Source organism: Petaurus breviceps, unplaced genomic scaffold (genome assembly GCF_028583685.1).
Source record: "Petaurus breviceps papuanus isolate PSGF00001 unplaced genomic scaffold, PetGlider_PUasm1.0 90897, whole genome shotgun sequence".
In the NCBI taxonomy this organism is placed as follows: domain Eukaryota; kingdom Metazoa; phylum Chordata; class Mammalia; order Diprotodontia; family Petauridae; genus Petaurus; species Petaurus breviceps.
In genome coordinates this window covers 12,692,874-12,708,112 of record NW_027187374.1, presented here as the reverse complement: position 1 = coordinate 12,708,112, position 15,239 = coordinate 12,692,874, and the positions used below count along the sequence as shown (strand labels likewise).

General features: G+C 37.9%; 1 protein-coding gene and 1 pseudogene across 1 annotated transcript in view; both read right to left on the bottom strand.

Moving 5' to 3' along the window:
* The window catches only part of KCNJ6 (potassium inwardly rectifying channel subfamily J member 6), a 254,528-nt gene that overhangs the window by 155,451 nt on the left and 83,838 nt on the right, over positions 1-15,239 (bottom strand). The window lies entirely within an intron of this gene.
* The window catches only part of LOC138151289 (regulatory solute carrier protein family 1 member 1-like), a 36,296-nt pseudogene that overhangs the window by 15,394 nt on the left and 5,663 nt on the right, over positions 1-15,239 (bottom strand).

The following is a 15,239-nucleotide window of genomic DNA, read 5'->3' as shown; positions in this document are numbered from 1 at the left end:
TCTCTCTCTCTCTCTCTCTCTCTTTCTCTCTCTCTCTCTCTCTCTCTCTCTCTCTCTCTCTCTCTCTCTCTCTCTCTCTCTCTCTCTCTCTCTCTCTCTCTCTCTCTCTCTCTCTCTCTCTCTCTCTCTCTCTCTCTCTCTCTCTCTCTCTCTCTCTCTCTCTCTCTCTCTCTCTCTCTCTCTCTCTCTCTCTGTCTGTCTCTGTCTCTCCGTGTGTGTGTGTGTGTGTGTGTGTGTGTGTGTGTATTTTTCCCCAGCAGTTTGGTGATTTTTGCAGTGTACCTTCATTGTTTACTGCTTAAATGGCCTTTCTTCAAGCCAGGCTAGCGATATCTAGTAAGACATTGAATGACAGCTGACCCTAATAAATGTCAGTTACCTTTAGCATTTCATATTCAACCTGGGTTTAGTTCTCCAGACATTCATTACATTCATGTATAAATTAATACAAATTCACATCACTAATTCGATTAAGCTGTTGCAAATAAAAGCAGAAGATCTCTTCATCTGGGACTACTTTAAATAATTACTTTGCTTACCATTCCCTTTTCATTTTTCTTCTATAACTTGAGCAGTCTTTATTTACTTTTTACTTTATTTAATAATTACTAAGGTAATTATTCCTTTACCTCACTTGGCATTAACATATTATGTGAAGACTTGTAGAACTTAGGTCAAAGAATTTATTTTTTCCTTTTATTTTCTATTTCCTTCTATATTCCTTCTCCCTACTTGGAAAGAATATTGAATAAAATTGAATAAAATACTGAAAACAATTCCAGTTGGATTTGTACATGAGGATGTCAGGTTGTACACAGAAGCCAGAGAATATAGATTTAAGTCCTGACTGCCACTGAACTACCCATATGGCCTCAGGTCAGTCATTTAGCCTTTCTAGGCCTTAGCTTCTTAATTTGTAAAATGAGGTGGTAGCTGACTTTTTGAGAGAACTTTAGTTCTAGAGTCAGCAACTGGCTCTCACAGAGGGAGAAGATTTCCTTAACCCACTTTTCAGAGAAGAAAAGAGGAATGCCAATAAAATTGCTCTGTACTTGCAAAGTTAAAGTCATTTCATGACGGTCCAGGAGATCTGGACTGGGTCAACCCTCCATTTTACTTTTGTGAGTTACTTAGATGGTATGTAGGTCTGATGCGAGTGTGAATGATGAGCTCAGCAGATCTGTAGACTATCTTTGTTTTCTGGAGAGAGTCTAATGGACTATTTCAGTGTCTTATGTTTTCCCCATTTATTTATATCTTCTGGTGAGTCATTTGCATCATATATTTTCTGTAGTAAAATACATTTTTGGTAAATAGGCCAAGAATAACACAAGATATACCAAGTCTGTGATTTTCTTGAAAATTCCAGGTAGGCGGTGGCTAGGTGGCACAGTGAATAGAGCACTGGCCCTGGAGTCATGAGGACCTGAGTTCAAATCTGGCCTCAGACACTTAACACAAAAGCTAGCCTTGTGACCTTGGGCAGTTCACTTAACCCCAATTGCCCTACCTTCTCCCCTCCAAAAAAAAAAAAAAAAAGAAAGAAAATTCCAGGTAGGGTCCCACTGAGCAAAAGTGAGAATGATACTGACATGTTTTTGATAAAGTCCCTCTGAGTCCAGAATCTTGTGGGGGGGGAGGGTGTGGGACATTGATAACTTCTCAATTTTGTGTTTTCCCTATTTCCTAGCATAGTACCCTGAACAAGTAAATACTTAGTAAATTTTTTATGAATTATACTACACTTAATTGCCATTAAGGAACTCTAGTCCCATAGATGAAACTTAATGTAGGGATATATACAATTAAATATGAAAAAAGAGGTATGTTGGTATTTGTGCATCCATGTGTATCATCAGAGCTATAAGAGTTCAGAGAAGGAGGGAAATATTGAAGGCTGGAAAAGTTGAGGAAGGCTTCATGGACGATGTGGCTTTTTAAGCCTGAAATGAAGGATAGGTAAGATAACAACATTGTTTCTTTCTGGCATGTCTGCAAATGAAAGCCAAATGTGTTCACTGTACCTACTCATTAGCATATTATACAAGTGTATGTAGGATGGCTGGAGCTGCCTGTCTGTCTTGTGGATTATATGGCCCTACCTGTCCTGGAAGGATTTATATCTATCACATCTATGATTGCTTGTCCTCAAATGATCTATGTTGGTAAATGCATTGTAAGGTGACTGACCAATATCAATCCCAGGTCATTCTGAAATTTAAGAGACCTTATGTGGAAACCAGCAGGCAGCTTGTATGGATATTCATTCCGGAGTTCAGGCTCTTACCCATCTAGAGATGCAATTGGTCTTCTTAGTCTAAGAGCAGGCCTGAGCCCTTGGAGACTGACTGAACCAAAGAATGGTAGTCCCCAAATCTGATAGTCTCTGTGACCTACAATTGCAGCTTCCCTACGTTTTACTTGAATACCAATTAGCAAATGCATTTGTATCGGACAATATACTACAGAGACCTTGCTTTTCTGGTGAATTCTCAAGGTGAATCTAGAGCCCTGTAGAAACAAACAAAAGAAAATTTAAAACTGTAATTGCCATAGCCTGTTCTTTCTTCTATTTATAGATTGCAACATGATTGTGACCTTTTAAAAATAAAATTTAAGTGAGCAGTAAAGTCGGTGGTATTTTGGGGTTTTGTTAACAATTGCGATTTTGGATGTTCCCTTTGCATGTTTGAAACAGGATATTTGAAGGAATCTGTCCATGTTTCTTCATGAGTGCCATATATTTCTAGTTCTCTGTTTATACAAGAAAGAATCTGTCACAGGTTTAAAAATAAAAAGAAATGAGAAAAAGAAATAGTAGATGGAGTCCAGAAACATAGCTTAGTGATAGGTCCTAGAGAACCACACAGACACTTAAAACTTTTAATATAATAAATGCTTTTTCATTTATTCATTCATTCAAAGCTGCTTCTCAGAAAAAAACACCTGGTTCTATCATCATACACTCATGAAATTGTAAAATTGGAAGAGAGTTTAGAGGTCATCTGGTATGAAGCCCTCTCCAAAGCATAAATTTGAGTTACAATATTCCTGGCAAGAATCCATTCAGCCTTAAGTTGAATGACGAAAAATTCTCCACCAGCCTCCTGCCCCCAAGCCATCTCGTTTAATTTTTTTGGTAACTTTAATTGCTGAGAATTTTTCTTTACATAGATATGAGATCTGTTTCCCTGTAACTTCCATCCTTTGGTCCCAATTTGGACTTCTGAGTGCAAGTGGAAAAAATATCTAAGTCCTCTTCCATGTATGACCCTTCAAATATTTGAAGGTTACTATCATATGCTTTGTGTCTTTCCCTGGCTCTCACTCCCCAGTTACTTCAATTGATCTTCAATTGTCATAATCTTGATATGGTATTAAGAAATTCCCTCATCATCCTGATGACCATCTAGAAATACTACAGCTTGTACATTCTAGAATGTGCCTAGAAGTGGAGACAACTTTAGGACAGAGATGATCACCTTTCTTGTTTTAGAAGTTAGGATAAAGGAAGGGAATAAACATGTATTAAGCACTTACTATGTGTTGGGCATTGTGCTAAGCAGTTTATAAATATTCTTATTTGATTCTCACAAAAACCTTCTAAGGTAGGTGCTATTATTATTGCCATCTATAGTCAGAGAAACTGAGGCAGATAGCAGTTAAGTGCCTATGGTCACAGAGTAAGTGTCTCAAGGCAGACTTGAACTCAGGTCTTCCCAACTCTAGGCTCAGAGAGCTATCTACTGTGCTACCTAGATACCTAGACTTTGATTAATGTAACTCCAGACTGCCTTAACTTTTTTAAAAAGTTAATCCATCACCTCATTGGCTTATATTACTTAGATACCTCCTCATTTCTCACCTGACTGTACCACTTTGTGAATTCACTAATTTCTCCACCTTGCTCCAAGAAGTTCATTCCTGAGACAAACTCATCACCCTTTAAGATCTCATCAGCCTTGGTACTCCAAGGCTTTGATTAGAGAAAGTGGAGCCATGAACTCCAAATCTTCATTTCAAGAAATGGCTTAGCTCAGACATCTCTTCATTTCTCACCTGATTGCATTGCTTTAGGACTTCTCTGATTTTCCCACCATACTCCCATGTTGGATACCTTTTCCATCTGTGTCTTGTCTTCCCCCACTAGATTGCAAGCTCCTTGAGGTCAGGGACTTTCTTTTTTTCTATATTTGTATCCCCAGTGCTAAGCATGTAGTTAAGTGCTTAATAGTTACTGACTTTTGATGATTGTAGGGATATTAAGATTCTATATTTTAAATTGTTATCAAAATGGTTATCAATTTGTATTTGACCCAGATAGAGTAGGAATTATGGAGAAGGGGTTAGTCTCCATTTGGCACATTTTCCCCAAATTGTATCTCATGTCCTAGATATAGCCGAGCCCTTGGAATTGTTCCTAGCTGTCTTTCTATGGTTCAGAACAGAACATACAACTCTACATGGAAAAAAGTTTTTTTATATCTTTTTACTTACTACCTTATAACTTAAATAAGTTTGGGACTTAGAAGCATGTCAGGTGCTAGACAAGACAGAAAATGAGAAATTAGTTTTATCTGTTGGGCTTACTGAATTTGTCAGGCAAGAGAGAAATTGAGTAGATTGAATTTTATATTATTTATAGAAAGGAAAATGCAGACATCGGTATTGTCATGCTATGGATGGTCATTTTCAATCCTCTCAAAGATAATGAGGTATAGTAAAAATAAGAGCTTTGGTGAGTCTAAATTAGATTTGGATATGGACTTTCATAGTAATGCTTACAACAAGGAGATGGAACTGTGTTATTAGGAAACTGTTGAGGTCTCTGGATAAAGAGTGAAAAAGACTTTGCAGGGTTTTTCTCATCTTTGCAATTTGCTACTACAAAATGACAGCAATAGTTTTGGTGTGAAATCTAGTGTGGGAGATTTGAAACAAATATGGGGTCACTTGTGTACAGAATAAGCTCTTAGAAAATATTTTTTGAAATGAATTGAAGGTTATTTCTTTAAATATAATAGCAGCAGCACAAGTCTTATCAATCCCCCACCTAGGCTTTCCTTTCCTCTATTTTTGTTATGCTTTCATTCTCAGAAGTCATGCTCAGACTGCTGCTGATGGTGTCTACCATGAAGAGGAGGTTTGGGAATAGACTTCTGGGAGAGTCAGGGAAGGGAAATGTCTTGGAGAGAGGATGCAGCATTTGTAAACATTCTGTAATTGGTTCCTGATTCCTAACCACGTGATGGATAGCATCTTCTTTAATTGTCTGCATTTGCAGAAATGGAACTGGCAGTACCTTCAAAAAAGACCTTTGCTTGGGAATCATTCTTTTTGGTTGCTTCCTCTGGGCTCTACTCATTTGCTGATGTTATATGCTTACAATATTGTAAGCCCCCTACTAAGGCTGCTATGTGACTCATGAGGTCAAGAAACTAAATAAGCAGCATTCCAACATCTCAATGTCCATGATTTGCCATGAGCTTAGCATTGTTGGGAGGAGCAAATAGTGACCTTTTTGAGTAATCTTCTGGACTCAGACCACCTGAGCTGTGTTAAGTACTTATGGGAACTTTGTGGGACCAAGGCTGCATAGATTGAAACAGCTAAGTTTGAGCGCATTTGTCCTAAAGAGAGAAGTGGGATAGAGGAGAATGTATTCCTGAGGAACTAGGGTTAAATTTGTACTTTTATTCTTATTACAGCTTTGAAGTAAATCCCTTGATGAAAGCTAATTGATGGTTAAATGGAACTAGGGCACTAGTCACTGTCCTCTAACAGTGTGTATGACAAACACAGCTGATGTATGAACAGATGTCACTGGAGAAGAGATGCTCAGCCCCTCAGGAACCTGGAATCCTGTGAAACAGATGTAGTGGAACTTGCTCTGGGACAATGAGACCAGAGCAGAACATATATGCTATATAGGTACATACACATGCTATGTAGGTACTACATACTACTATGTAGGTACATCCTGTGGAAAAGCCATTTTTTTCTTTTGAGTCTTTCTTTGTAGTTTTTAGAGTTATTTATTCTTTTTCTTGTTCTCGATTTGTAATTATTTGTGACTGTTTACTTTGGTTTTCTCATCTCTCTAATTCTCTGAATTAGTGCTTTCTGCCTGCTATGTCAGGGGAGTCTTAACCCCTGCTTGGTCTTACTCTTGAGTTCTCTGTGTTCCTGTGATGACTTCTACCACCCAGGATCAAGTTCCTCTGTATCTTTGAGGTCCACAGGGTTGGATCTTCTGGGATTACATTGGGATCTCAGGACAGAATGCTAGGGATCTCAGAGCCCCTTGTCCCTATGGTGTTCTAGTATCAGTACTGGTATGAGACATTGGTCACTATCTGCTCTAGCCCCCATAACTTCCAAAATCTCCAGTCTGGGACTTTCTGACTCTACTGGAACTTTTTCAAGGGAACCCTCTGTTTTTACTACTTTTAGACACAGAACCCTGCAAGCTACGCATATCCCTGGCCATCTCTCATTATATTGTTTAATGCTCTGTGCTGGCTAAGGCTTTTCTTTGAGGATATTGAGGGAAAGGAAGATGTTTTTATTATTCTTGGACTTCTGGGTGATGTTTTACACAGTTCTGGGAATATAAGAAGGCACTCATTGTAGTTTTTCATTGTTTATTATTATTTGGTCTGGTGTGAACTTTTGCTGGAGGGAGGTAGGGCAGTCTGCTTCTTTTTTTTTTTTTTAAAGCAATCGGGGTTAAGTAACTTGCTCAAGGTTACACAGCCAGGTGTTTCTGGGTGGGTGCTAAGTGTCTGAGCCCGGGATTCGATCTCCAGGTCTTCTCAACACTGGAGCCGGTGCTCTTACTCGCTGTGCTACCTGGCTGCCCCTAGGCAGTCTGCTTCTTATTCAGGCAGTCATTCTAATGGAAGTTGTTTTTGGAACTCAACATATCTTTAAATTTTAGTAGCTATGTAATCAGGTAAATATTTGTATTCTCTCATTATTAATGAGACCTTTAAATAAGACAGACATGTAACCTTGCTCATGCAGTGATCTGACCATTGCCCTTGCTATGCTCTTATTTATTTGAATTATAATTGTGTCCCTCTTTGACTCAGCATAATGATGATGATGATGATTTAAAAGCATGAATAGTGACATGATTTTATTGCCTTTCACCCTCCAAACAAGAGTTGGCTTCCAATGATCATCATTTTCTTATATTTAGTAGTCTGGAAAAATATGCACTTAACAGGGCTAAGAAGCCTTGTGAGAGTAAGGTGAGAGTTTGTTCAGGCACATAAGTCTAAGAGTTCCCTTTTTTCCCTTGAGGGGGACTTCCTTTTCTTGGGCATGTAGGACACTACGAATGGGGAGGCATTATGATCAGGGTGAGACTTATGTTTTATGGGGGGAGGGAGGGTCTATGACAGATACTTTTAACCTTAACCTACCCCTTCTCCATCCAGTCGAGCCACTTATAAACCAAAAGAAGGTAAACAACATCATAACCATCATCAACAACAATAAACCCCAAGCCCCAAGAACCCCTTGAGTTCATTCAGCACCCCTCTCTCACCTCCTATCCTACTGGTGGTGAAGCCACACTAGCAGCCCTAAGGACATGATGCAGAGTGACTTCAGAATCCATACCTGCATTCTGTTCCCACACCCCCTTTTCCAGTGCCATAGAGACATGGGATCCAGGCTGCGGAAGTTTTCTCAAGGCTTGACAACCAGCTTGGCCATAGTCTTGCCACAGCAAAAGTCTGCCAGGAGGCTGCAACCTGGAAGCACCACCACTGCAAAGCTCTGAGCAACTGACATGAGGAAAAACAGGCTCTTAAAATGTTGGCACCAGAAAAGTAGGCTCTGAAATGCCTGTGCTGGTCCAGAGAACAAAAGAACAAAGGGAGTAGGACAGGTCACCAGGAGAGGAAATTGTGTATGTGGGGAACTGTGCAGCACTCCACTAGGCCTTGGGGAAAGAGCACAGCATCCACCTAGGCCAGTTCTGTCCACCCAAAAGTCACCTGGGGCAGACACCTTGGCTGGTGAAACATGAATTTCCCAGTGTGGGAGGAGGCTGAGACTCTTTGAGATCCAGTCTCCAAGGAAATCATAATCAGAGGAGAGTCAGGAAGTGAGCAGTAAGGAAAATAGGGGGAAGAAAAAAGACTAAAAATACCAAAGATTTCAGGAAGAAGAAACCTTGAACACAAACATAAATCAGCAAGAAAATCCATAGACATAATGTGGTCTGGGGTGGTTAGGTGGCCCAGTGAATAGAGTACCAGCCCTGGAGTCAGGAGGATCTGAGTTCAAATCAGATCTCAGACATTTAACGCTAGTTGTGTGACCTTGGGCAAGTCACTTAACCCCAATTGCCCTGTCCTTCCCCCTCCAAAAGTTAAAAAAAAAAGAAATAATGTGGTCTCCAGACCTAGAAAGTAAGTATAGGCATAAATGAATAAATATTGCAAAATCAAGGAATATGATCTAACATTGGATGAAACAGAATCCTGTGGAATTTGAGTAAAACATGTAATCATGACACACTGTTCCTGAATGATTTAAAAGAAAAATGTGTATCATGAGAGGAGATTTTATGGCCTGCACAGCCAAAAAAAATAATGAGCAGAATAAAAAAAATGGAATCTTCAATGGTAAACCTTGCCAAAGAAACAAAAGAGAATAATAGATTGGGCATCCAAATACACAGAAGTGAAAGATAATATAGAAGAGGAGGAGCAAAACCCAAGAACATTAAGAGAAAATATGTTTACTCTTAAAGCAAAATATATTGATCCCAAAGACAGGATGTGTAAAGACAACATAAGGCTCCTAGGTCTCCCAAAAGAACATGCAAATCAGGCAAAAATCCAGGAGGGTACTTCAGGAGGGGGGAAGTGAAAGAGAAAGGGGGATAATGAGTGAGTCGTACATGATGTGCCAGAGGAGACATGAGAGGAAGGTGATCTCTGTGGTCTCAGAAAGAGAAGAGACTGCAGGAAAAATGACTGAGGAAGAGGGGGGAGGGAAAGGAAGAAGGGAAATAAATTTCAATTAATGTGAAGAAGGGGAAGGAAAAAGGCCTAGCTTTGGAGGTGAGAGGGGGTTTCACTGATGATTACTTTTATGAGTTAAGGGAGATGAAGACCTTACATAGGATGAGTCCTGGGGGATGTGGTGCCAGAAAAATCTTGTTCTGGGTGGGTGGGGGGTTGGAACCCCTAGGAGAAACTGGCAAATACTTTTTCTAAAGTGTGTGTGTGTGTGTGTGTGTAAAATGGGTGTCATACCATGTGGTGCATTGTTCTGAGAGTGAGGCACAATGGAAAATGGGATTCCATGTAGGTAAGCCCCACAAGGCAGTGGCAGAAAGCACTTAAAGGGCAGAGACTAAAATAGATGCCTTGGAAGCTTTGATTGTATAAAGGATACAGAGAAAAGAGAGAGACAAATTAACTATGGGGATTATGAATCAGAGAATGAGAGTCTAGAGTAAATAGATCCCCTCTTGAGAGAAAATCTTTTTGTAAAGAGGCAAAAAAATAAATTTAAAAAACAATGAATAGGATGAGATGGAAAGGAGGAGAGGAAGAGGGAATCTATTTGACTGAGATGAAGGAGGGGAAAGAAATATATAATAAGATAAAATCCAGAGAGATGAACTAATACTAAAACCCAAAGAGCAAAGGGATTAACAAATAAGAAGAGAGGGGAACAGAGACAGTGGAACAGGGGCACCTTAAAAAAAGTAATATAGCTGAAGGAACATAATATCACATTTACAGCAGAAGTGGGAAAATACTAATTAGAAAAATACAATTTTAAAGAAAGGTGGAGGAAAATATAAACTTAACTGTCATAACTTTAAATATGAATGGATTAAGCAATTTGACAAAATGAAGAAAAAAGTGACAGATTGGATAAGAAAACAAAACCCTTCAATCTGTTGCTTACAAGAAATTTATTTAAAAACAAAGACATATACAAAATAAAACTGAAAGAATAGAAAAAATTTACTATGCATCAAGTGAATCTAAAGAAAAACAGCAAGTACAGTCATCATGCTAACAGACAAAGCAAAAATGTGCATCCAAAAAATAAAAAGGGATAAACAATAAAAAAAACTATATTATTTTGAAAGGAACCATAGACAACAAACCAATATCAGTAATGACTTTATATACTCCAAATACTTTAGCTTCCAAATTCCTAAGAAAAAAAATTATTTAACCTCCATGAGGAGGTTACATAGGCAGTAACACAACAATGAGAGGAGACTTTAATATCCCTCTATCAGTTTTGGATAAATCTAAAGAAAGATAAAGTAAAAGAAACATATGCAACTGGATGAATTTCTGGAGAAATTAGAGTAAAAAGATATATGTCTTTTAAATGTGACAGCAAAAGAATACACACATTTCTCTACACTATATGAAACTTTTACAAAAATTGACCATGTACTAGGGCACAGTGATGGTGCAAACAAATGTGAAAAAGCAGAAATAATCAATACATACTTTATAGACTATAATGCAATAAGAATAGAAATTAATTCAGAAGTCACAAATAAAAGATACAGAACCAAATGGAAACTTAACATTGAAATTATAAATAACAAGTGGTTCAAAGAACAAATCATAAAAATAATTAATAACTATGTAAAAGAAAATGATGATGATAATAATACTACATAACATAATTTCTGGGACCCAGCTAAAGAAGAACTTGAAGGGGAGATATAAAATCCTTGTAATATTATATTAACAAAATAAAAGAAACCCCAGAAGATTAATGAACTGAATATATATTTTTAAAAATTAGAAAATAAGCAAACAAATAAAACTCAAATAAGCACACAAGAAGGGATGTTAAAAAATTTGAGAAGTAGAGAAATTGGAAACTAAAAAACCTCATAGAAATGATAAAGAGGATTAAAATATGGTTCTTTGAAGACTAATAAAACTGATAAACCTTTAGCTAATCTGATTAAAAAGAATAAAATAGAAAGCCAAATCAATAAAATAGCAAATAAGCAAGGTAAAACCACAGTAAAACCAGAAGAAATAAAAAGAATAGTCATCATGTTATGTACAATTACATGCAAACAAAACTAAGAATACAAAAGAAGTATAGGAATACCTTTAAACATACAAAATACCCAAACTATCAAAAGACCAGCTAGAGATCTTAAATAATTCAATGTCAGAAAAGTAACTACTGAAGAAAAAACTCTCGCATCTTATGGATTCACAGGAGAATTCTATCAAACTTTTAAAGAGCAATTAGGACCCATACTTCATGTATTATTCTCAAAAATTGAGAAAGATAACACCTGCCAGAACTGTTTTATAAGACAAATATAGTCCCAATACCTACACCTGGGAAAGTCAAAACATATGAACATTGGTTCACAAATTTTCAACCAAATAGTATCAAACAGACTGTAGCAATTTATCCAAGAAATCATTCATAAGGATAAAGGTGGAATTTATTATCAGGGATGCAAGGATAGCACAACATTAGAAAGATAATCAACATAATTAATCATATTAAAACCCAAAATATTCCAAACCACATGATCATCTCAGTTGATACAGAAGAAGCTTTTGGGGGCGGCCAGGTAGCACAGCGAGTAAGAGCACCGGCTCCAGTGTTAAGAAGACCTGGAGATCGAATCCCGGGCTCAGACACTTAGCACACACCCAGAAACACCTGGCCGTGTAACCTTGAGCAAGTTACTTAACCCCAATTGCTTAGGGGCAGCCAGGTGGCTCAGCGAGTAAGAGCACTGGCTCCAGTGTTGGGACAACCTGGAGATCAAATCCCGGGCTCGGATACTCAGCACCACACCCAGAAATAACTGGCTGTGTAACCTTGAGCAAGTTACTTAACCCCGATTGCTAAAAAAAAAAAAAAAAAAGAAGCTTTTGACAGAATATATCACTCTTTTCTGCTAAAAACTTTACAAAGCAAATGTATAGATAGTTTCTTAATATCAAAAAAGCATCTATTTAAAGTCCCATTCCAAATAACCCTAAAATGCATAAAATATCAGGGGATCAAGGCCCCAAAGAACACAAAAGACTTGTATGGTTTCAGTTACAAAATGCTCCTTAAAGAAATAAAGAACAACTTAAATAGTTGGAGGAATATTCAGTACTCATGCTAATAGAAATAAACAAACAAATATAAATAACTAAAAAAAATGACAATACTACCTAAATGAATTTTAGTTCTTAAAAAATGCTATGCTAACTAAATTAGCAAGGGGATATTTTACAGAGCTTGATAAAATAATAAAAAATTCATCTGGAAAAACAAAATAACTAAAATATCAAAGGAAATGATGGAAGGAAGGATGATAAGAGAATAAGACTTCCAGACCTCAAATTATATTATATAACAACAGTAATCAAAACCATCTAGTATTGGTTAAAGAATAGAAAAATAGAACAGTAAATCAGACTAGACAAAGGAAATTCAGAAACAATAAAATTCAATAATCCAGTGTTTGATAAAGTAGAAAATATAAGTTATTAAAGGAAAAGCTCCCTATTTGATAAAAACTGCTAGGAAAACTGGAAATCAGTCTGGAAGAATTTAGATTTATACTAATATCTCACACCTCACTCTACATACATTCTAAATGGACATGTGACCTTAATATTAAAGATTGTAATAGAAAAAATTTAGAAGAGAAACAGATCATATACCTCTCACAGTTATGGGTACAGATGTATTCCTAACTAAACAAGAGACAACTACAAAAGATAAAATTGATAATTCTGATTACTTGAAATTGAAAAACTTCTGCACAGACAAAATTGATGCACCTTAGGATAAGAAGGGAAATTGTTGAATATAAAAAAAAATCTTTGCATCAAATTTTTCTCCTAAGGTTTTAATATCCAAGATATATAAACAATTAATAAATATATTTGGGGTGGACCCAATCAGAGGCACAAACTGGCCAGGGCAGACTTCAGGAGAGTGAATCACTGGCAGCTGTGGCAGTTTCCAGACTTCTCAACCCATAAACACCAAAGACAAAGTAAAAGGTCAATACAGAATTCTGTTGGAACTGGGTGGAGAAGAACACGGTCTGGCCCCTGCCCCTGGTGTGGTGGCTGCAGCTGCTGCAGCATGGCTACCTCTGGAGTTCCTGGCCTGTAGACCATAGGAGGACCATGCAACCATCCAGAGGGTAATTGCTCTTTCTTTGACTTACTTGGATCAAGGTTGCAGCCTTGGGTGGTGGTCCCGGGGTGAGGAATGCAAGTGTCCAGAGCTTGTGATGGCTGTAGAGAAGGTGCCCTCCTCAGAGCTCTGGCAGCTGCAAAACCCCAGCAATTTGGAACAGAGGTCTCTCCATTCTGGAAAAAAAGTTCTACAATTGCAAAGAGCTCAAAAGTCATGCAATTGGCTGGCAAGATGAGCAAGCAGAGGAAGTGCAATCAGACCATAGAATCCTTTTTGGGGACAAAATGTATCAAAACATGCAACCAGAAGAAGACAACAAAGTCATAACTCCTGCATCAAAAGCTTCCAAGAAAAATATGAATTGGTTATAGGGCAAGGAGGAGCTCAAGAAGGATTTTGAAAATCAAGTAAGAGAAGTGGAGGAAAAATTGGGAAGAGAAATGAGAATGATGCAAGAAATCATGAAAAGTGAGTCAACAACCTGCTAAAGGGGACCCAAAGAAACATCGAAGAAAATAACACCTTAAAAAATAAACTAACTCAAATGGTAAAAGAGGTCCAAAAAGCCAATGAGGAAAAGAATGCCTTAAAAAAGACAAATTGGACAGATGGAAAAGGAATTTCAAAAATTCACTAAAGAGAATAATTTCTTCAAAATTAGATCAGAGCAAATGAAAGCTAATAAATCAAGATACTATAAAACAGATCCAAACAAATGAAAAAAAAATAGAAAGAAAATGTGAAATATCTCATTGAAAAAACCACTGACCTTGAAAATAGATCCAGGAGAGATAATTTAAAAATTTTATTGGACAACCTGAATGTCATGATCAAAAAAAAGAAACTAGAAATCATCCTTCAAGAAATTATCAAGTAAAATTGCCCTGATATTCTAGAACCAGAGGAAAAAACAGAGACTGAAAGAATTCACCCACCACCTCTTGAAAAAGATCCCCAAAAGAAAACTTCTAGGAATATTATAGCCAAATTCCAGAATTCTCAGGTCAAGGAGAAAATATTACAAGCTGCCAGGAATTGAGTATGTGGAAACACAATCAGGATAAAACAAGATCTAGCAGCTTCTACATAAAGGGATTGAAGGGCTTGGATATGATATTCTGGAGATTAAAGCAGCTAGGATTAAAACCAAGAATCACCTACCCAGAAAAACTGAGTATAGTGTTTCAGGGGAAGATATGGTCATTCAATGAAATAAAGGACTTTCAAATATTCTTGATGAAAAAACCAGAGCTGAACAGAAAATTTGACTGCAGTTCTGTAAGATGTTACATCTATAAGATACTACATGAATACAGTGAAACATGGTGAGATCTACATGAACTAATGCAAAATGAAGCATTTCATATTTCCAAGAAAAATATGAACTGGTTACAGACAATGGAGGAGCCAAGAAAACAATATACATAGTAATGGCAACAGTTTAAATGAAAAGAATGACACACCAAAAAATTAAAAGCAAATGGAACAAAATTGTAAAGCTCAAGTGGACTTGAATAAAAAGTTATGGGTGGAGGGGGGGGGCAGAGTCAAAATGGTGGAGTAGAAACAGGACTTCTGCTGAGCTCCGGCTCCCACCACCACCAATTCATGTAAAAGGTGACTCAATAAAATTTGGAGCTACAGAACCCACAAAACAACACAGAGAAGCTACCCTCCTGCTGAAGATAGCCCGGCAGGCCAGCAAGAATTGGCCAGCACAGCACTCTGGGAGCCAACCCCAGCCCCCAGTGAGCTGGAGGTTTTAGCCACAGGGTAGGCCTGACCAGCCACCAGCTGGAGGGACTTCAGATCACCAGCAGCTGTGGAAGTTTCTAGAATTATCAACCCTTGCTAAGGACAAAGTGAGAGGTCAGTGCAATGTGGACAATGGGATCCAATAGTTGGAAGTGTGGTGGGCCTTTATCCCCTGGAGGGAGAAACCACTGAGGCACTGCAACTGTGCGACCACTGCCATGTGGCAACTTCAGCTGCTGGCCTGCACACTGTAGGGGGACCAAGCGACCAGTCTGAGGGGTAATCACTATTGCTTT